Source organism: Papaver somniferum, chromosome 5 (assembly GCF_003573695.1).
Source record: "Papaver somniferum cultivar HN1 chromosome 5, ASM357369v1, whole genome shotgun sequence".
Classification (NCBI taxonomy): Eukaryota; Viridiplantae; Streptophyta; class Magnoliopsida; order Ranunculales; family Papaveraceae; genus Papaver; species Papaver somniferum.
In genome coordinates this window covers 21,685,745-21,707,233 of record NC_039362.1, presented here as the reverse complement: position 1 = coordinate 21,707,233, position 21,489 = coordinate 21,685,745, and the positions used below count along the sequence as shown (strand labels likewise).

The following is a 21,489-nucleotide window of genomic DNA, read 5'->3' as shown; positions in this document are numbered from 1 at the left end:
ATGTTCTTCGGGAATATAAGACCGGATTATAAATTGGTTCATGTTCACCTTGATTTTTAAAAAGACAGAACAAAAACTTCGTAGTTATTTTTGGGGGAGACGGATTTATCTATCAGAATGGACTTTTCTACGGGAGACAAATTTGTTTATATAGTCTTCGACTTTGGGTCGTAACAACTCATAGTTGTGGGTGAGATCATCTAAGGGAATCCATTGCGTAGAGTCCTGCTGGGATTCAGAGGAATAAGGAACACGTTGTACCTTAATCGGTGTAAAACTTGGTTAGGGCTCAACTACATTCCAGTCTGAAGTTAACTTGTAGTAGGATGGTGTCTGTAACGGCTTAATATAGTGTGGTGTTTAAAGCTGTACAAGGTCCCGGGGTTTTTCTGCATTTGCGGTTTCCTTGTTAACAAAACTTCCGGTGTATGTGTTATTTCTTTTCCGCGTTATATTTTTTATATAATTGAAATATCATAGGTTGTGCATTATTCAATCAATTGGTAAATCAGACCTTTGGTTGTTGGATGGAAAATTGATTGACACTTGAACATTGGTCTTCGGAACCGTCCAAGTTGTTTCTCTTAATAATCAGACTCATGGATTCATATTTGTTCGATTTGCTGATTATATTGAGAAGCATAAATATAACTCTTTGATATCATTGATAGATGTCGCTCTATTAGTTGGTGCTCGCGGAATAATATTAGATTTAGTCCATACAGATTGCTGCACGAAATATTGGGTGTGGTTGTTATACCCCCGCTTTTTCAGTATATATAATGAGAATATCATCCAAGACGTTGATTGGAGAAGCGTTTAATGGTGGAACGCTGACTGGAGCATGCAATCGTGTTTGGAATAAATATAAAGTGCACCCTAACAGACATACGGAATACCTACGCCTGATTACATGCACTGTTATTATGTGCACTTGCATGGGGCATGGCTTATAGATGCATATTCTATGAGGCGCTATTATAACCGGCACTTGAGTGAAACGGTTTTTAAACATCTGCATGCTGGTGAAGCGTATATCATAAAGGCATGTTCCTGTACAGGTAACATTTCCCACAGTTTGGCATTTTGAACGTCTGGTTTCGATGCAACGACTATATCCTTCATGTAACTATATATATATATGAATTCCTTGAGCATTGCATCGGTCCTTTTAGTTCATCCATCTCTGTATCAGAACAACTTCACTACTTTTGTATCATTCGTCTTTCAAATCATTTAGAATTATGGCACCGAATTTACGTGGTCCAAATTTTTCAACAATTGAAGATATAATAATGTGTAAACATCTCAAAATTATTCTATAAAAACCGACAAATCGGAAGCGGTATTGTGAATTCATATCAAAGAAGAGCTGGAGCAAGCGCTACCTGGAAAACCAAAGTGCACTCTCCACATGCTCATAATAATGATGTTTTTGTTATAGTACAATAACATGCACATCTGTTCTAGTTTAAGGGATATCCTTTTCGATGAAATTTGAATTGTGTAGTTACCTCACATACTTAAAAATAATCAGAATATTCGTTGTGGTAGTTTATCAAACACATACACAGCGTTTTACAAAAGTGAAACTGGACAACCAACTAAGTTAAGTAGGTAATCAAAGACAATCCACGGTTACTGCCCACCAATCCTTTCTTGGACATTATTTTATCTTCTAATTAGATTGACTTCTTAAGTTATAATGTTACTTATAAATGGAACTTAATTTGATGATACCTCAAAAGTTCAAACGAATAGTAAAGTTATATAACTGAGGAATAGTATTAACAATGGCAGGTTAGAGAACCATCTGGAGTTAGCCCAGTTGGTCAGGAGTCTGATTCTCAAGCAGGAGGTCAGTAGTTCGAATCTCCGCTCAAACATTGGAGATCTCGTGTAATTATTACTAACCTATTGTGGAGAGGGGGCCCAAATTTGCTCAGGGGGGAGTAAGCATATGGTTACGCTTCCAGGGGACAGGACGGGCCTATGCCTAGTTTCAAAAACAAAAACAAAATGGTAGGTTAGAGAGAGAGGGAGGAGAGAACGCGATGAAAAGAGACTAAAGAGTAAAAAGAATGACTGACGATTGAGACTTGGGAGTAAAGAGCGAAAGAAATAAGAAATAACAGAAAACAGTGAAAACAACATATTTATGCCTGGCAGAAAACTTTTCATTTTAAAAAAAGAAAAATTGAAAATAGTTCTTTACGAAACGTGTTTTCAACCGTTTTTCGTTTTTGGCGTTTTCTATAACAAAAAACTATTTATAAAATTCCTACCAAATGGGATCTTAAATATTGAAAACCTATATATCACGATAAAATCATCAAAAAAGAAAGTAAGAAGGAAAAAAAATATGTACTAGATTACAAAGTCGCGCATAAACATGAAAATTTGACGTAGATTGATATATAGCTAATCAACAACCCTAAGACCTAGTTTAACTCTTTTACATATTACTAGAATTGACTCTATCTCCAAGGATTTTGGATTTATCATAATGATCAAATTATATCTGGTCTTGTTTCCACTGTCCTAGTCATTCTAGATAAACTTTTAAAATATTGGATTTTTCGTTATTTAAAAAAGGACCAAACGATATTTTTCCCTTATTTGATTGAGAATTTGAGATTAAAGGGTTTGGATATAAAATTTTCAAGGTGGGGATCCGGTTGAATTATGTTTCTCTCCGTGTGTGTTTGGTTGTCCGAATTCTTGGAAACACGTTTCTTACGGGAATTAGATTTGTTAGAAAACTTATCAAGGGATTTATAGACCCACTCTTTTAAGGAAATTAAGCAGGCCCAAAATATTTTTGGGTTATAGTGAAACCCATAATTATATGAAATTATGAAAAATGTCGGCATTAATTCGTTAATCGTTATGCATCTTTTCTAGGAGTATAGTTGGCAAGCAAACTACAATATAACACATCTAAAAATCCGCATCTTGGAATTTAAATTTTTTTATCTCGTTGGAAAGCTTTTAAAGATATCTACACAGCGAGCACAAACAACAATATCACATTTTTGTTTTTCACGAAAAAATGGGAGGTGATCATCATTTTAGACAAAAATTTCAAAAATTGACTACATGTTCGTTATGCAGCCTCCAAAAAAGATGCATAACACAATATGCATACACTACAAAAGATGCATAACACGTTATTCAACTATATTTTTGTTCATGCATCTATTATTTTGGTTATGCAGCCACTAAAATGTTGTATATGCTTGATTCTAACAAAAAAATAGACGCATAACGAGTTATGCAACCATTTTCTCGACTGCATAACAAATTTATGCATCTATAACAAGTTATGTAGCCATTGTTTTGATTGATTTTAGTGCGTACAAAAAAAGTTGATGCATAATGCATTATGCAGCCATATATATGGATGCATATCAGGTTATGTTTCCATTTTTCTCGATGCATAAAAGATTGTGCAACAATTTTTTTATTTCAGTGCTCACAAAAAGTGGTTGCATAATGCTTTATGCATCCATTTTCACGAATGCATGACATGTTATGAAGTCTTTTTCTTTTTATTGGTTCCAATACTAACAAAAAGTTGCTGCATAACGTGTTATGCAACCATTTTTGTAGCTGCATAAAAAGGTTATCCGACCATTATGACCAACACCAACACCATTAAGATATTATTCATTCAGTTCCAACTTCTATATCTTCATCTCATTTCAACTGAGTTCAATTCATAGGATGCAAAGAAATAACTGGACATGGTTACCGCTAATCAAATCACCAATAAATTCCCAACACTTATCTCTCATCAGTCACAGATGCTTCTTTTGATTAATCTCAGTACATCACACTCTCTTGGCTTCCATTTCTAATAAAGATACCTTGAGAAAGGAAGTCGGTCCTTCATACTTCATACAATTCTGTAGAGCAAGCATTTCTTGCTTGAATCCCATCTCGCCGGATTTTAGTTCTTGAATACCAAAGTACTAGCAAGTTTCTCAAATCCCATTTGCTGTAAATACAAAGTACCAGAACTGTTCATAATAAACTCCCAGCCACAATTAACAAAATCAATTGGTGAAATTAAAGACACCAATCATATTAGCTATGTTGACCTTAACAGAGGCTAACACTCATGGAAACAGTGTATTTTTGCCTGATTACATCAACTGAGCCTCGGTATGCCTAGTGCGAGATTAGAGGTTGATTATCCCCAAAACAATACTGCAACAGAAAGGTAACACTAGAACTAGTTTCCCATTACTAAACTCCGTATCAAAAAAGAAAAAGAATAATTTACCGGATCTACATATATACATAGCACCAGAACTAATTTCCCTTTACTAAATTCAGCATCAACAAAACAAGGTCCTGCAAATACAACAAATACAAATTTGAGGTAATAAAATCAAGATACCAGTTTGTGCAACATGACGATCCGTGAGGATAATCCCACGTTTTTCATCAACCACGAATCTGGTACCGTCGGTTGGAATAACTTCAAGTATATCAAATCTTCTAGTAGCTCTTATGGTTAATTTAACCACAGATTGAGAAACCTTTTTTTTATTGTTGTTTCCAAATCTTTATCCACATGGTTTTTTTTTTATAGTAATAAGAAGTTGATTCCATCAGAACAAACTCGGATAAACCTAAAAAAATAAGTTATAATACCAATTTAATAATTCTGAACCAATTCTCTCGATTTAAATCAAAATCCAAAATGTAAGTACAAGAATCAAGTCTCTGATTCATTAAGAAGGCCAAAAAACCTTACCAATTTCTTGATCGAAACGCAGAAAGTCACAGAGAAAGAATAGAAGAATCAAGCAATTTCTTCTTGAAATTTCACTTGTTTGTGGCGTGTAGAAGAAATCTTGTGAAATTCGTTCTTTAATTCTTGTTTCTAGTACTACATATCGTTCTTCAGAAAAGAAAAGAAACCTTCATTTTGATAAGGAAACGGTACTTTAGCCATTAAAAGGAAAAAAAAATATCCAACAAAACATAATTTTTTTTAGAAAAGGGGTCTTGGGATAATTATTTCCCAATATATGGGTGCACCCGTGATATTTTGCGACGGTGGGTTTGAGGGTGAACAAAAATGAGAAAATGGATGTGGTGGTAGTTATTACTTTTATTAACTCTAAAACTCATACCTATGCAATTTTAAGATTTGTGGGTAATGTTAAACAATACAAAGACTTTAAAATAAGAAAACTCTATAAATCCTATGAATTTTAATTGAGTTACCAAACACACAAAAGATTTAAAAATAAATCAACTGGTTGTAACAATATGATTGATATTCTTATCCTTTTTTATTGCAACATCTTTCTTTCCAAAGACACCAAAAAATGGTGAAGATAACACAAATTTCATCACTGGGCTAGAGCTCACTAACCATTTGTGTATTCAATCCTTAATCCTAATGGTTAAACCTACATCCTGGTGAACTAAGTGACCATACGAAGTAGCATACGCAAAACATTTTGGCAAACTTGAAGTTTAATATAATATGTTCAGCAGACTCCTGACAGTTATCGTCACAGATAACACATATAGTACTCTGATTATAGTTGAATATCTTTAACACATTCTCGTAAAAACATAATCACTTTTGGTAGAAATGGAGTAGACCACAATTGCTTATAAGCAGGAAAAAAATTAGTGGGATTAGATCTACCATTAGATTCACCAGACAGCACATTATATCATTGTAGAAGCACCAGAGTTGGTATGAGGTCAGATTAATATATCTTTATCAGCAATAGGGATCTGGGTGTTTAAGATTTTGTAGCAAGAATCATGTGCAAAGAAAAACCGAATGAGTACAGTATTCAGATTCCTAGTATCATGAATAATAAGGTGAGCAACAAATATGTTAGGATTATAATAAGTAATGCAAGGAGGATGGCTCCCATAAGTTATTCGCTGAGAATTACATTATTGAGTGAGATTCAAATGATACGGCAAGGATCCTTTTGTTAGAGATGTAATAAAAGAATGCATACTCTAAATATTTCAGAGACTCTCCTTCCTACCAACTTATAAATAGGCTGAGATTTATTAAACATGGTATCAAGAAATGGAATATCCATCATTTTGGCAATATAGACCAAAAAGTTAAAACTCTAAATGGTGAGCTCCACAATCTGAATAGTCCACTATATATTAATCAAAAAGCATTTCAAACTAGTTAAACTTGACTATGATCATTGGAAAAAAGTTCAAGAGAAATTTTATGCCCAAAAGTCAAGAAATGAGTTTTTCAAATCCTTTTATAGAAATAATGGCTACCACCACAACTCTGTAAATTCAATACAACATTATAATGATATAAGTGATTTAAATATGGATGATGGCCAATGAATCAATGATGGAGCTAATCTTAAGAATCTGTTGGTTACTCATTTTAGTTTTATGGGTACCACAACCAATCCCTACAATGGCCAATGAATCAATGATGGAGCTAACCTTGGGAATTTGTTGGTTACTAATTTTAGTTTTATGGGTACCACAACCAATCCCTACAAGAACAATGAGTTCTTCAGTAGAATTGATCCGTGTATTTCTGATACTGATAGCAGTAACTTACTTACACCTACAACTTAGCAAGAAATTAAAGATAACATAAACCAAATTACTCCATGGACTGCTCCGGATCCCAATGGTTCTCCCCTTGAATTTTATAAAGAAAACATTGACATTCTCATTAATGATGTTTGGAAAACTGTCCAATGACTTTAACTCCAAGCATTTACTGAAAGAGGTGAATCATACTTTCATTTATTTAATCTCCAATAACCCTTTGACCCATTCTGATTTTAGACCTATCTCCTTATGCAATTCTAATTACAAAATAATCTCTGAGATTATAGTAGGTTTGGAACCACTTGTGAGTAAGATAATAAGTCATTTTCGGTATGCTTTATGTTTCTCAGAGGAATATTCAGGAAAATGTTATTATTTATCATGGGTTGGTGCACACCATGAAAGAAAAAAATATAAGTGGGGTGTCATGGGCCTTAAACTTTACATGTTTGAGGCCTTTGGCATGGTTGAATGGTCTATCCTTTTAGATATTCTCATATCTTTTGGTTTCTGTGGACACTGGTGTGGCTTAATTTTTCAATGTATGAGTACCATTAGTATTTCTATATTGCTCGATGGTACTCAATATAAGTTATATAAACCTACCAGAGGTTTGAGACAAGGTGACCCCTTATCTCCTTACCTTTTTTATCCTATGTATGGAAGCTTTCTCCAGGTATCTCATCCATGCATAAAACTCTTAAGTTATTCATGGTATAAACGTAATTAAAGAATCCCTTAGTACTAGTCATATGATTTTTCCTTATTTTTGTTAAAGCTTCCCACAAGCAGATGAGTGCCTTAGTTTTGTTAAAGCTTCTGATAAGGAAGTTGATATTCTCATAAATCTCATTCGAGACATCAATATTTGTTCTGGTCAAGTTATTAATATGAAATAGTTCAAATTTTTTTCAGTAAAATATTCACCTTGACCGTGCAGTCTCTCTCACCAGATCGCTTAATGCTTGGAAGACTGCCCTAAATAAAAAGAATTTAGGTATTCCTCCGTTCATTGTTAAATATATTCTCATATTTATCACATGAATACCTTCACTATTAAAGATAACATCTCCAACAAATGGAGAGACTCCAAAAGGACTTTTGGTGGGGTAAAACTAGATCAGGGTCTTTACCTTACTAATTGGAATAAAGTTTGCTCCCATAAACTTCAAGGTGATCTTAGTTTTAAAAACCTAAAACATGTGAATTTGTCTCTTTTTTGTAAAACTGCTTGGAATTTGGTTCGCTCTTCTGAAAAGTTTTTGATAAAATCCTCAAATGCAAATACTTCAAACATGATCATGTTTTTTACTATAATAAGAAACAAGACTCTTCATGGGTGTGAATACCAATATTCTCATGGACGCGTGTCACGTATCTGGTGGTCGCGTGTAGGATAAATGAGTAGCCCCAACAATACACATTAACCTGAGGAGCATCAGATCCCTTCTTGAGTTACTTTACCCCATCTCAAGGAAGGATACTTAGACGGATTAGATAGCAAAGTAGATCCTAGCATATTAAGGTGGCAGCTGTCGAGGGGACAAAGGTAGCTGATACATCCAATCAGCATTTAATGCTGTGAGCCTTATCTACACGTTTGGTCAAGAGCGCGTATAGTGAAGATGATGTGGCGTTGCTAGGAAATCCCCGAAGGAACGTGGGTTAGCTGAGGTGGTGAAGCCCTACTGGAGATAGCAGGCGGTGAAGGAAGGTACCATTTGTATGGAAGATATATTAGTATATGATGGACCAAAGGACAACAAAGATATATCTGGATCAGAATGGGCTATAAATACAAGCTTCACCAACAAAGGAAGGAATTCAATGGCCTAAGGAGAGAAGATCTAGTCTTAAGATTATACCTCTATAATGTTTATAACTTAAGTATTTATAGCTTGAGTTCTCTTTATTACTTTGGGAAGCATTTAAGATCTTTGTAACCACAACCACTTAATACAAATAATCACTCATCACCCCGTTGACGTAGACGAAAGTCGAACCACATAATCTCTCGTGCATCTTGATAACTTAGTAGCATTTACTTTACCTCAGTATTGTTCGTTATTATTGTCTTTATCTTGAGTACCTTTTATCACTTAATCACGTCAGTTCAACTGAGACATCTTTACTATTTAGTATCCGATTCTCTGAGCTGTTTACATTGCGTAAACTATGGGTAAAATAGTAGTCACAATGGGTATGGAAGAGTATTTTCTCAAGGCTTGATTTCATATCTAATAACTCCCAGTGGGAAGTTAGAAAGGTCCTGAATATCCTTGCCCTTATGAATAATTTATATATCTGATTTTGTTTACCCGTTGGATGTTTCTGCACCTTATCCTGATTATAGTTTGTTTGAATTTATTGATCATGATACTAAGAGATGGAAAGCTGATTTAGTTAATGCATTTTTCACTCCTCACAATTCACAATTAATTCTTAGCACTAGAATTCCTTTTACATGATGTTTGATCACTGCTCGATCGAACTCGCAATCGTTGCTATCTTAAGCTTGTTTGTCGAGTTTAATCGCCAAAACTATAAGTCTTGATTTCTAGTCTACTTATATCTAAGTCTCGGATTAGGATAGAAAGTGTAGTTGGGCTTTAGACTTCACGAAATTCATCGATTGAAGACGAAGAACTACCTTGTGGAACATCATCAAAAAAAGGTATGTCACTAAAAAGTCTATTTCTACACTATCTCCTTTTTAAGACAAAAGTTGTATAGCCATATAGACTTCAATTATACACATTTGATATTTCGAGTTGAGTTTAACTCACTTACATATTTCTCGAAATATGTGTTGGTAAGCTTTCGCTTTAACCAAGTTCATCTTATATTCTTGACGAAAATCAAAAGATGATCATGTGAAAATCGCCTGGTAACATCTTACATGATTTGTGTGAGACAATCATTTGATGTTGACTCGAAATATTTCGTATTGATCTATCGATTACTTGAAAATTGCTTTGAAGCTAATAGTTTGTGTGAGACATCTATTGTTGTCTTCTAAGAATGTTTCAATGATTGAAATGAGAGTTTAGAACAATTAACCATGATTGGATATAACACAGTATGCGTACTTGTATGCTAACTGTTGCAAGTTATTCCAAGTCCGAGAACCATAGTATGCATACCCGTATGCATACTGGTTGGTTAGTTGAAAGTCCGGGAACTTAGTATGCATACCCATATGCATACCCATATGCATACCGGCGTAAGTTCAAGTCCGGGAATTCAACTGAGCTTGGTGTTGTACGATGCGTAACCATTCACATATTGGCGAACCCAGACCAAGTCTGGCCACTTAGGTATACGTACCCGTTTGCATACTTGAGTAGGTTAGTTCTAAAATCGGTTTGTTCATGAACTAATACATTTATAAATTAAGGAATGAAATCTTTTGCAAACCGTGGCTATAATGTTCATGAATTGATTCAAGTGAATCAAAATCGATTTTGCTTCAATTGTGTCTTGTATACTTATATGAGAATATAAACAATTGAAAAACTCTATAACTAGTTTCATTTGATTCATTTGAACTAGTTGTGTTAAGATAAACAAGGTTGATATGAAAGTGTTCATATGGCTAACTTCGGTTAACTATTGTTGATCCAATAAGGTGTACATATTTAGGTACAGTTACCCACATCTAAATGAAGTCATTTTTCATTTGTGTGTAACAAGCTAAGTTCGATCTAACGGTTGAAATATATTAGCTTGAGTCTAATCAGGTTTTCATCTAACGGTTTATATTGAATGCTTTGTTACCAAGGTAACATTGATTACAAACCCTGATTTGAAGACTATATAAAGGAGAACTCTAGCAACTGGGAAACCTAATCCCCACACCTCATGTGTGATACTAGTTGCGACCAAAGTCGATTCTCCTTTAACCTAGGTTTTTCCTAAAACCATTATAGGTTAACGACTTAAAGACTTCATTGGGATTGTGAAGCCAAACCCAACTATTCTCCCTGTAGTTGCGTGTTTTGATCTTGCTTTATTCTATCGTATTGAGTACTATCTTCTATAATATTTGTTCGAGATTTAATCTCCGATAGACAAGATAAAAAGTAGTAACAAACATATTCATCTAACCGTTTGTGATTCAATAATATCTTGTTTCGCTACCATATAATTAAAGATTATTGTGAGGTGATTGATATTACTAGGTTGTTCTTCATAAGTATAAGTTCGGTGTATCAATTGGTTCCTGTTCACCTTGATTTATCAAAAGACGAAATTAAACTCATAGGTATTTCTGTGGGAGACAGATTTATCTATTCAACAGACTTTTCTATGTGAGACATATTGGTTTATCAAGTCTTCGACTTTGGGTCGTAGCAATCTTAATTGTGGGTGAAATCAGCTAAGAGAATCAAGTGCGTAGAATCCTGCTGGGATTCAGAGGCATAAGGAACGCGACTGTACCTTAATCAGTGTGAGATTGGTTAGCGCTCAACTACATTCCAGTCCGAAGGTAACATGTAGTAGGCTACAGTCTGTAGCGGCTTAATACCGTATGGTGTTCAAATCTGGACTAGGTCCCGGGGTTTTTCTGCATTTGTGGTTTCCTCGTTAACAAAAATTTCTGGTGTCTGTGTTATTTCTTTTCCGCATTATATTTTATATATAACTGAAATATCACAGGTTGTGCGTAGTTCAGTCAATTAAATAATCAAACCTTTGGTTGTTGATATAAATTGATTGACACTTGAACATTGGTGTTTGGTACCGTTCAAGCTGTTTCACATAATAATCAGTGATAGGCTCCGGAGGAGCCTATTTATATAAACCGCAATCGCACGGTGTCTAACTTGTAGACAAAGGCAAGTACAGGTCGTTCCCACGAAGAGCGATGGAAATACTGTAATCAATATATCTAATAAGATTAATCGACAATGATGTTTTTTTGGATTTTCGAAAGAATGATAACAGAAAAATAAAACTAAAGTAACAAAATGCAACGAGAGAGAGAGTCGGTAACTAGGGTATTACGGTATCTGCCACTATTTCTGTTTAATTTCTGCAAAGAGACAACTCTAAAAATATTTATTTATTTAATATATTTCTGTTTAACAAAATGTTTAATTGACATCACGTATTATTTGTATAGAGTCGCAAACACCACTGGGACACCCTAAGCATGACACATCAAAAGACTAAACCCAAACATGCACCATCAAATAGTGTTAATGAGAAAATTCACGAACTAAATATAGATTCACGAATGATATTTGATTATTCTAAGCATAACCCATCAAAGACATTTATCCAATCATAAATTATCAAACAATGAAACAAATATATTCGCAATACTCTATCGATTATGCGCATGAGGTTTTGTGCAAACCGGCGAAGCAACAACTGATATCATCATTTATTAAATAAACAAAATTATAGAATCAATCAAATCAATGCATTGTAGCCTTCAAACCATGTGTTTCAATTTAAAGTGGTTTAATGCTCAAAATGGCTTCTACCATAAACCCTAGTTACAAAAGCTTAGCCAAAGATGGCTTTCTCAAAAGCCATAAACAAATATATTAAAGATTCACTGGCGTTAATCGAAATGGAATTGGAAAAACGAAAGAACGCAAACCCAAACGCAAATCCTTTTGCGTCTGTAGCCTCCCGTATGTTCTTCACTTCTCTCTGGTTTCTTTTCTCCAAGTTGCGGCTCCAGTAGCCGGTGTCGGCCTCCGTGTCTCTTTCTTTTCTTCTCCTTTTATAGTCCTCTCCGTGTTGCTGCCAATTCAACCTTGCTGCGAACAAAACAAAGACCTAGCAAATTATCTGCCAAGGCCCAGTCCACCGGTCCAATACTGGCTCCAATTCCAAATCCGAATTCTTTCCCAAAACCATCTCTGATTGCAATTTTTATTCCCTGACTTACTAGGCAGTAGCACCTGTCGTGTTTTCTAACCAGCATGAGCATCGGTTCCACTAAGAAGTTCACATCACCAATCGCAGTCAATTCACATCTGCAGTTCGACTTAGCTCGACCAATTTCCATGTCCAGGCCTTTACAAATTCCATTTTCCTCCACTGCCAAGTACCGACAACATTACATTCTTTGAACTCTCATTGAACCGAGCAAGTATTCACCGATTGCACCAAGCTCAGCCAAACACAGGCACCATCCTTGATCTCTGTCCTGCGAGCATCAGGCCACTGCAAACTTCTCTTCCATATCATGTATGTCAATTCTTTTAAGCCAACTCCATTTTTCTGTCCGTCCCAGCCACTAACGACTGCAACTCTTTCAGCCATGGACACCACCATCAGTCAGAGCTCGAAACCAAAATAAGTCAACACCCATTCTTCTTAATGTAACAATCAACAACACCCATCTCTGCCTTGTCAAACCCTGCACCCACTGGTTGTCATAGCTCAAACAAGCTTGGCCACACCAGCAACTCAGTAACCCTCTCAGCATAAACTTGGACGACATAATACTCCCCTTCCCTGTGTAGTCTTGAACTCTGAAACGGAAGAGGCCACCGTCGCCTGTGATTACTCAACTAATGATACCATGCCATCGATCTTGGATACAACAACACCTCAGTCCATTCCCTGAACTTCTAAACGCTGGCCACCAATTGTACTCATCTCAAAACCCATCTTCAAATTACAACTAAATACTTCCTCCATGTATACACAGCAACCACAAACACCATCGTAGCCTGCAATAAACCTCCACCAGTTCACCCTTTTGTCGGACTGAAACTTCATCTTCTTGCATGTTTGAGACATCACCCATATAGCATCCAGAACGTACAACACCACCATGAGAATACCAAACACCTCACTGCCATCAGCAAACGAATCCCTCTTTTCTGCAATTAAAACTGTGAACAATCGTATTCATTCATATATCAACAACCTAACCAATCCTGCATCCTTACTGCCAATCTCAATTCTCGCTACTACCACCTTCTCAGTCACCTCCAACTCCCCATTCAGCGGCCCTGATAAACTCAGGCAATATTCAACTCCAGTAGCTCAATCATCACCTGCAATTACCCATTTCAGAAATATACCACCTTCGTCCTTGCCATCTCCATTCATCTCGGCAACATCAACTCTTTTGTTTGCTCCATCGACACACAAGGAACTAACTCCAGTGAATAATCCAGCTCCGGCTATTGCCCATTCAAACACGCAAACACCACCAACGCCTTTATCTACCTGATCTTAGGATGCAAATGCCAGCTACCATCCATCAAACTATGATCATCACCAATACAGTCATTACCATTGTGATCAACATCTCCCTTCTTCAGTCCATATGTTCAAAGCTCCATTCTTCTCGCCGCATATGTAACAAGCAGGTGGTATTGCAATATTGGTCATTTTGTCGCAAACTCCCATTAAGCTCCCAATTAAATCGTTTATTGACCCGATGAACGGAATTGCTTGTACTTTTTACAAAAACACTAAAATAATATTGTTAGCCAAAATATCGAGTCCTAAATAATATAAATATGAGTATAAAATGTAACATTTGCGTGCTTATCAATCAAGCGTGCTGATTTCTATCTGTTTGATTTGGTGATTACATTGTGAAAATGGATACAACTCTTGGATATATTTCCATTGATTGAGTCTGACTGTCTAGTTGATTCTCTTGGAATTATATTGGAGTTTGTCCCTACAGATTGCCTGAATGAAATATTGAGTGAGGTTGTTCGACCCCCATATTTTTCACATGACATGACAGGTTCATCTGGCCATTCACTAAGAATGGCTAATTTTCTGTGAAATCTACATATAAAGTCATATTTTGTCAATTTACTCACATGCATAATCCTAACTCTGTAAACCCAACTTATAAATCTTTGTGGAAGTTGAAAGACTTTCCTAAAGTCCAGTTGTTTATCTGGAAATGGTATAAAGGAATCCTACCTGCTAAGACCATTGTTTTTATAGATTTAGTCATGACTATGATAGGAAGTGTGATATGTACAACTTAGATACTTACGAATCTGTTGAGCATATTATCCTACATTTCCCTGTTGCTCAAGCACTATGGTCTTTTACCCCTTACAAAAATCAGATTTTTCAAGATTCCATCATGAACATTAGTATGGAAAATTGAATTTCAAAGTGGCTAGATGGGGCCACACTAAAGTACAAAGCTGTGAGTATGTTCACAATAGCTTGATGTGTCTTGAGGGACAAATATTCTTATATTTTTCAGGATAAAACTCTTAATCGCCATTTCACTGTCATAAGTCACATGAAACTAGTGACTGGTACAAAACATTATTCAAATAACGAGGATTCCCAACTTTTTATAGCTTCTACTTCACCTATTGGGTTGGATTTTGCCGCTGCAACCAATAATTTACCTCAGGACTGCATTGTTGTTCTCTTTGATGCATCCTTTCATAAAAATACTAACCTTTCGGGTATTGGTCTCATTATGAATGATAATGCATAAAACTATCTTGGATGCAAGACCATTTCAGGAGTAGGAAGGAATGTAGATGAAGCAGAAAGCCTTTCAATTCTAGAAGTTGTTCTATGGGCAAGGGAAGAAAGTAAAGAAAGTATATGTCTTGTAAGTGATACAAAATTAATCTTAGATTACTTAAACAATAATAATAACCAGATATATTGGTTTTAACAAGATCGCGCGATTGGGGGATAGTGGAAAAGGACAAAACCTGGATTTAAAAATCAAATCAGGGTCATCCCTTATCTAAATATTTTATATAATTTCTAATCCACCCCTCACTAATCAGGTTTAGTGTTTAATTATAATTAGGAAAAATCTTAAGTATTTGTTAAATGATTAATGTGCATTTTTGTTTGTATTTGGGTGAGTGAGGTTAGAGTAAAAGGAGGGAAAAAATATTTGAGAGAGAACTTTTTTTGGTGAAAATGGAGGATGATTGTGAAGAGAGAAGGTCCAACACCAAGTACCAGGATCAGAACTTGTAGAAGAAAACCTGGACAGTTTACTAAGACATCCCGTTCACCTGAAAAGATAAACCCTTGCTTATCATCTCGCTATCCCAACAAAAGAACCTAAGATAAAATTATCTCGTACGAAAATATTGACCCAAGCATCACAAACGTCTCGAAACAAAAAAAAATTTTGTCCTAAGCTCAATCAACAACAGCCTCGCCAGCAAATCTTCTTGATACAAACGAAGTTCGTAAAACAAGCAGTGATATCGCTGGTTCAAACTCATTTAAGACCTTACGCGTCATCTCGTACTACTTCAGTAATTCCAGCAATCTACGAAGCATCACTACCTATGTCTCACAAAGCCAACCAACTTAAGCCCACCAAAGTTCGTTGAATAATAAACCATCCCATGAAAGCCCCAATTTAGGCTAAGTCTTACGAGCTAGATTGAGCTAGATTAGCAGAAAAGTGTTGCAGTTCAAAAAAAAGTGTTGTCTATTTGTTAACAGTAGTTGTCTCTTCTAGCATTTGCTCGCACTTGAACTAACAGTGAGACAGTAGCGCTGAATGGTTCAGCGCCACAAAAATCAAATTTTCGCTGAATGGTTCACCGCCGAGAAATTTATCTTTTGATCCGACGACTGAGATTGGTTGCGCTGAACCAAACAGCGCTGGGCGGTGATGTGGACTGCTAATCTAGCTGCTAGATTAGTACTACCGTAGGACTTGGGAGGTTGTGCTAGCTGATGTGGACGCTGCTAGATTAGCAGACCATAGGACATAGCCTTAGCCAGCATCACACACATGCATCAGTTCCAAGCAATATATTTCTCATATCAGTTTGACACCATCTAAGCCACCTCATCAAGACAAGTTATATCAAGACAAGTTTTCTTCTTAACTATTGCACTTCAAATCTATCTTACAAAAACAAATGTGTTTTGTTCCATCTGACGACTTTGAATGAGTCTTTTTAAGTGATCCATGGCTCCCGTTGGTTTGAAAATGCTGAAAAGAGGAGGAGATAAATCGTGGCTTAAAATGCGCTCCCACGCTCTCATCCAACATCTGAGCGTATCTTATGTACAAAGTCTTAGCCGTTTCAAATTCTTGGGAGTCAATGGAATTTATGTCAAATATTATTAATGGAGTCGAATTTGAATGAAATCTTCTTTAAGAAAGCTAATAACTCACACACAGACGTTTCTTTTCATAAGCTCAAAACTCAAACGCATCTAGAAATCTGTCCACATGCATCGAAGAAGAACAGGTACGACTCATTTGAGGAGTTTCAAATTAGGTTCTTATTTCTCTCTTCCAATGTTGGGTTTTTATTTTTCGCAATCAAAATGTAAACCATAGATTTCTGATTCACAATTTTTCATTTTTTTTCTTCCAATTAGCTATTGATTCACTAATGGCGTAACTACATCATCCATATGTATCGGTTTCCTCTCGATCCATTCAATGGTATTAACAATCAATCCCCAAAGTTTATCTCCATTTCCCACTCCCATTGGTTGTTGTCGTTATAACAATTCTTTCATGTTGTCTTGCATTTTTGCCTGTTCATTGTTTTTTTTATTCTCAATCTCCTATTTTTCGTTATCCAGTACGTCTTAATAAAAAATTCCCACTTTTTTTTTGTGAGGTTTGGGATGTTCTGTAACGAATTACTTTTGTGAATATATGCAGGAGATGGAAATCCACCCTTAAATATAAGTTAGAGAAACTCAATTCCGATACATGGACAGTTGATGTAAGCTTTCTATTTCCATATTTCCATTATCCATTTAATCTTGGGTTTTAGGGTTTTGTAGATTTCAGGAATTTAAGTACTATCTATATATGTGTTTCTTTTAGATTTCGTGAATCAGATGTGTTATTCCACCACGTTTGCAATGCACTTACTCACCTTCAGGTAATTGCTAATATCTCATAGGTTTAATAAAAATTATAGACTTGCTATGTGTGTTGGAGTTCACCATAGTTAAATCTTTCATTACTTTGATTAATAATACAATATGAGTTTTTGTAGAAACTGAATTATTGTGTTTGATTAGGCTATATTTTGATGTTGTAGTTTGGGTTTGAGTTGGCAGCAGGGTTCTACTAAGAAAATTAGAACTACTAAAAGAAAAGTTGACGATCAGTATGGATTCTAAATGATGTTGGACGAGTGTTATTGCGCGTTGGATGGGTTTTGATGTGCCAACCTGAGATACTAACTAATAAACAAAAAAATATGTTCTCAGAGTTACCAAAATAGAACTGCATCTATTGATTTTGTGGATGAAGCTGTTCGAAATGAGCAGATGCATGTAGGAGCTGTTGAGTTTACTGAACTTGGAATCGGGCCGGATTCACATCTTATGGCCGTAGAATTAGGTCCAGTATGATCCTAAAACCATATTGGTGTAAACTGCTAGCAATATTTTGCGTTTATATTTCAACTGGAAATCAACCCACTTGATACAGTTTATATTTCTGATTTTAGGATAGTCTTCGTATTACTATTTATAATGTTACACAATTTTCTTGCGCATTTTGTTTAGAGATCTCTTATTTTCTTTTGCTCAGCACTTTCAAACGGATATTGTTCGTGGTGTAGAAGGCTACATCGCTACAGCGTATAAACAAATTGAGAGAGGTACGCCTACGAGTTTGGTTGTTCATTTCTTTTGTGTTTAGAAGTCATTGTTATTATTTATTGATTACTGAGGTATCGACCTTAAAACAGGTGCAGAGTTTTCAGAATATATAAAGAGAGTTATGGTGCTAAAATTCATTATTGGAAGCTGCACTTAATAGACTACCTCGACTCAGATGGGAAAAAGGGTGGGAATACCCTGAAACCCCGTGGCACACAGGTCTGTTTGAGTTGGGGAAAAAAAAGAGATTAAGCCATATACTTTGTTATGGAAATCTGTCGCTTCACGAGGAAATGAATTTGGTGTTGCACCGAAAGAATGAGTTGTGGGTTCTCTTAAAATTCCACCAGTTCCCTTTTGTTTTTTTTCCGTCCAATTGAGCTCAAGCATCTGTCTTTGTCGTGTGCTGCAGGGCATTTGTCCATGAAATGGGGGTAGAGAAGAATCATGGTTATGAGCTGAATAGGTAAAGGTCTTCTGATGTGCTTTGTATATTTTATGATTATTACTGAAATAACTGTCTTGCAAGGATACCCATAACATAAATCGTTAATTTAGTTGCATTAGCTGGTAATACGTTGTGGGAGAATCCTCCCGATTGTTGTGGAATACTAGAATAAGTTGTCTACTCGACATTAACTAAAAAAATGTTTCATGTGGATCTAAAATGGAATAGGCTTAAGATCAGGAATCCGTTCGTCGTGCCTGAAATGGTCATGAGATGGAGAAAATAAGCTCTCTGTCAGATGCCAGAGAATTTAGCGGGAGAAAACAGGTATGTTATCACTTAAAATAATGGTGATGAAAGAACTGAAATTTCGCCTCCCACACTATTTATGGTATTTGCCAACGTGAAATGCAGTGTGAAGCGGATACAAGGCTGACTTTGATGATAATTGAATGATATACGACCATACTTTAGCTGCTACCGTATCATGCAAATTAACGTATAGTATACAAGCATCTGATTGAGGTAAACTCCGATCATTAGACGTATGTCTAAAACTATGTGAGTTGAAGTAAGTTATGATTATTGCTAACCTCCCAATGCCAAAGAAGGTACCCCAATTAAGGTGACAAAAAATATTGAGCTTGCATGTATACTAACCGAATATCCATTGTATATAAAGTATCTTCTAGAATTTCATTGTATATAAAGTATCTTCTAGAATTTCATTTGCTTTAAAAGCAACGTCAAGGATTATCGAGGAAGCAATTCAAGCATCCCGAATGGTTATCTGCTTATCTATGGGAATCAAAATCTGTAATTGGCCTGTAGGTAATGTTATTGATATGTTTTGTTTGCATCTTCCCAGCAAGTGTTTACACCACTCGGTGTCATGTATTTGTTGACATAAAGAATGATTTTTATTTATCAAAGATAGATTCCTTGCTACAGTAGTTACTCATCATTTTTTTCCTTTGACCCAAAAGAAGTAATTTCTTAATTTTAATGAACGATTTTTTTCTTAATTTCTAATGAATGAATTTTTATTTTCTTAATTTATAATGAATGATTTCTTAATGAATGGTCTTCCAAATTGTAGGATGAAAAGAGGAGGCGAATCCCTTTGTGGTTTCGTGGATGAAGAATGAAGAGCGGGCTATGATACTAGCTGTGGTGTCGCTGTAAGCCGTACAGAATAATCCCTTAATGTTTCATTTGGCTAGATGTTTTTCCTTTTCTGCAATTTACCTACTTTGGTGTCCAGTTATAGTGTAACCAGACACACACACACAAATATCGTCCCACTGAAGTTTTAAAATCTATGTGCGGTAATATTTCAGAAATGGGTCATTCCATTTGTTTCAGTTCAGATGTTAAATTTGTTTTTTTGTTTGTCTCTTATGCATTTACCTACCTTGATTTCCAGTTATAAAGTAACAGCAAGGACTCCCGTTGTTTCAGTTTACTAACATGTGGATGAACTTCTTTTTGTAAAATTTATCATCCTAAACTTTTTTTTGCGAGATCTGTCAGAACCATCGAGGTTAACATCTGATCTATGACGTTTCTGTTGTTCCCTTCGTCTTTCTTTTGGTCTTTGAACGCATATCAACATTTTTTTTTAACAGAAAGGAATTTTATTAAGAGGAGAAAGAGGAGTTGCAACAATTCCACCAGGAGTGGAAGTTTAAACAAAAACTACACAAAGATGGAAAGCCAATTGTTGTGGATTGTGTTCGCAAAGTTTAAATGGACACGTCTGCCTGCTGCTGCTGCCCAAGATAAAACCAAAGAACGCACTTCCAGACCCAAGTCATCATCTGTTTTAAACGTATGTTTCTGCTGAAAAATTCGATTGTTGCGCTCAGCCCATAAAGTTTGCACCACCGCCTCAGGGATCAGTTCCCAGATGAAGTTTCCTATAGCACTGAAGTGACCATGGTACCATTCTTGTGCATATCACTGAAGTTTGAACGCATATCAACATTGACAGGGATCCGGTCAAGGTACATATCAACATTGAAATAGCAAGTGATCCGGTGAAGGTACATATCAACATTGACAGGGACTTTGTCTACGCCCTGAATGTCCGAAATTATTCTTCCTCAAGGAAACAAAATTTTATAAACAGGCCAACGTTGTTTAAGGTTCTACTCTATGATTATGGCATGTGATCTCTTCATGATGCAGCAAGATTTGAGAATGTTTTGGCAGTAGCAATTAGCAACCATCTAAATCATCTTCCGGTTTTGCACAGTGGTGTTGAATCAACAAGTCTTTATAATTACTTGGTTCATATTTGCAGATTTTTTGTGTAAGTTGATCAATGAGCTTTTTCGTGTTTTATAGATCGATGTCACTACTATTGGGGGAGCACATTTACAACTTTGGGTATTCAATAGTTTTTATACATTTTTCATAGTGATACCCATGGATATGACCTTTTTAAGTTTTAGTAATTGCAATTGCTTATATTGTATCACTTTTATTACGTTTCATACCATCTATATATTTCAATATTTTGAAAAATTGATCTTTGGAATTGTACTCAGTCAGGAATCACTTCAAAGGATTCTACCCATGAGGGTTTCCTGGAGGGCTAATAGTTACTTGGTTATCTGTGTTTGTTCGTTGATAGTGCGACTCAATTACTTCTTATGCTGGACTACATGGTCTTAAGAGAAACAATATAGTTAACCATGCCGTAAATTGATTATGGACTAATTATAAGCGTAACTAAAACTATAATAATGGTAATTTTCACCGCACAACTTCAGACTTAAATGCTAATTTTTCCAGACAAAAACTAAAAGTCGAAGGCTAACTAAAACTAACAAACCCATAAAAATGACAATCCCATCATAAACTGTGATTCAACA

At 35.7% G+C, this 21,489-nt stretch overlaps 2 long non-coding RNA genes across 11 annotated transcripts; one reads left to right on the top strand and one right to left on the bottom strand.

Moving 5' to 3' along the window:
• Positions 1–3,639: 3,639 nt before the first annotated feature.
• LOC113281138 lies at positions 3,640–5,031 on the bottom strand. Its single transcript, XR_003325942.1, has 2 exons — positions 4,766–5,031; positions 3,640–4,640 (listed from the first exon to the last, which is right to left on the bottom strand). It is a non-coding gene; the product is annotated as an uncharacterized LOC113281138 (long non-coding RNA).
• Positions 5,032–16,551: 11,520 nt separating this feature from the next.
• LOC113281136 lies at positions 16,552–21,101 on the top strand. 10 transcript variants are annotated; one of them, XR_003325939.1, is made up of 12 exons: positions 16,553–16,781; positions 16,915–16,981; positions 17,207–17,270; positions 17,375–17,432; positions 18,092–18,161; positions 18,252–18,487; positions 18,575–18,628; positions 18,839–18,937; positions 19,025–19,135; positions 19,710–19,791; positions 20,037–20,153; positions 20,239–21,101. It is a non-coding gene; the product is annotated as an uncharacterized LOC113281136 (long non-coding RNA). The 10 variants fall into 10 exon arrangements; XR_003325933.1 differs by having other exon boundaries at positions 16,552–16,781; positions 19,025–19,441; positions 19,710–20,153; XR_003325938.1 differs by having other exon boundaries at positions 16,552–16,781; positions 19,025–19,791.
• Positions 21,102–21,489: the final 388 nt, after the last annotated feature.